We start from the raw sequence: 2,450 nt of genomic DNA, 5'->3' as shown, positions 1-2,450 counted from the left end.
TTTAGAATCAGCGCTCCACACTCAGTCAGCAGAAGCGCACCGGGTGCCAGTCAATCCATGAGCCAGCTTCCCGTGTGGGTCAGTTGGCCGCATTTTCACAGAGACAGGGAGACTCCACGACCCTTTAAAAATGACGGGTGGGACCCGCATTCAGAAGTCTCACCGACACCGCACCCCCCCCACCGCCGTTTCCCGACAGTTCCAACTTTGGCCTGCAGGGGGAAGGGGGAGGATTGTGATTCACACTAGAGGGAAGCCTGAACTCAGTAGGGACATTTGGACTTAGTGCTGAGCTCAAGCAGACTCCATATTGGCTGTTCCAAGGGCCTTAACCCACAGTGTGGGAGTCAGGAATTGATGGAGTAGAGGTAACACTCTTGAACAGCAGATTAAGTGTTATGATCTGAAGTTTTTGAAGCACCCTACTCTTTAAATTTGGGGGAAAAAAACAGGTTTTAGCTGTCAGTGAAAGTTAAAAAAATGCTCCTAGACTACTTTGATTGACAGGCCATCTGGAATAGGTTAGGAAAAAAGCACGACCACCTGGTCCATAATTTCAATAGAGTTCTTTTGTGACATTTCCCGGGACCTGTTTTACGTCATTATGAATACTTGGCTGAGTTTCAAAAGCTACAAAAGCATTACCTCAACATGGGGTTCTGAGTTCACAGTTTGATTGACAGTTTAAAGGATTAACTGTCCTTGATGTGGCTACTGAATAGAAGTGTGTGTTGTTTTATGAAAGATTAAGTTCTTGAGATTTAAAAGCTTTGAATGGGTTTCAAGAAGATTTTTTTTTCATTATCAAGTACCTAAGAGTGAGAGACATATTGGATTATTAGAAGTTTGTTTTCATCTCCACATGGATCCTGAGGTCTGCAAACTGTGGATAGTTGTAGAGTGGCTAAGGAAGTGGCATGGAGGGTATAAGAGGATGTGGGGGTGGGTGGGGGTGAGGGGGTGTGAGGGAGTGGGGGGTGAGGGGGTGGATGGGGGTGTGAGGGGGTGAGGGGGTGTGAGGGGTGAGGGGGTGTGAGGGGGTGGATGGAGGTGTGAGGGGGTGAGGGGGTGTAAGGGGGGTGAGGGGGTGTGAGGGGGTGGGTGGGGGTGAGAGGGGGTTTGGGCAGGACTGGGTGGGGTGAGGGGGTGTGAGGAGGTGGTGAGGGAAGGTAAGGGGGTGAGGAGGGGTGAGGGGGGTGAGGCAGGGTGAGAAGGGCGTGTGAGGAAGATGAGGGTGTGGGTGGGTGTGAGGGAGTGGGTGGGCGTATGAGGGGTGTGAGGGGGTGTGAAGGGCTGGGTGGGAGTGTGAGGGGGTGAGGGGGTGTAAGGGTGTGAGGGGATGTGAGGGGGTGAAGGGGTGTGAGGGGGGTGTGAGGGGATGTGAGGGGATGTGAGGGGATGTGAGGGGGTGAAGGGGTGTGAGGGGGTGTGAGGGGATGTGAGGGGATGTGAGGGGGTGTGAGGGGGTGTGAGGGGGTGTGAGGGGGTGTGAGGGGGTGTGAAGGGGTGTGAGGGGGTGGGTGGGGGTGAGGGGGTTGTGAGGGGGTGTGAAGGGGTGGGTGGGGGTGAGGGGGTGGGTGGGGGTGTGAAGGGGTGTGAGGGAGTGTGAAGGGTTGTGGGGGTGTGAAGGGGTGTGAGGGGGTGTGTGAGGGGGTGTGAGGGGGTTGTGTGGGGGTGTGGGGGTGTGAGGGGGTGGGTGGGTGTGAGGGGGTTGTGAGGGGGTGTGAAGGGGTGTGAAGGGGTGTGAGGGGGTGTGAGGGGGTGGGTGGGGGTGAGGGGGTTGTGAGGGGGTGTGAAGGGGTGGGTGGGGGTGAGGGGGTGGGTGGGGGTGTGAAGGGGTGTGAGGGGGTGTGTGAGGGGGTGTGAGGGGGTTGTGTGGGGGTGTGGGGGTGTGAGGGGGTGGGTGGGTGTGAGGGGGTTATGAGGGGGTGTGAAGGGGTGTGAAGGGGTGTGAGGGGGTGTGAGGGGGTGGGTGGGGGTGAGGGGGTTGTGAGGGGGTGTGAGGGGGGTGGGTGGGGTGAGGAGTGGGGTGAGGGGGTGAGGGGTTGAGGAGGGGGTGTGAGGGGGTGGGTGGGGTGTGAGGGGTGAGGGTGTGTGAGAGGGGTGAGGGGGGTTGAGGGGGTGTGAGGGGGTGTGAGAGGTTGTGTGGGGGTGTGAAGGGGTGTGAGGGGGTGTGAGGGGGTGTGAGAGGTTGTGTGGGGGTGTGAAGGGGTGTGAGGGGGTGTGAGGGGGTGTGAGGGGGTGTGAGGGGGTGTGAAGGGGTGTGGGGGTGTGAGGGGGTGTGAAGGGGTGTGTGGGGGTATGAAGGGGTGTGGGGGTGTGAGGGGGTGTGAAGGCGTGTGGGGGTGTGTGGGGGTGTGAGGGGGTGTGAGGGGGTGTGAGGGGGTGTGAAGGGGTGTGGGGGTGTGAGGGGGTGTGAAGGGGTGTGAGGGGGTGTGAGGGGGTGTGAG

This window comes from Carcharodon carcharias, chromosome 34 (genome assembly GCF_017639515.1).
Source record: "Carcharodon carcharias isolate sCarCar2 chromosome 34, sCarCar2.pri, whole genome shotgun sequence".
NCBI classification, from domain to species: domain Eukaryota; kingdom Metazoa; phylum Chordata; class Chondrichthyes; order Lamniformes; family Lamnidae; genus Carcharodon; species Carcharodon carcharias.
The sequence above is the reverse complement of the archived record's forward strand: the minus strand, read 5'-3'. Positions refer to the sequence as shown.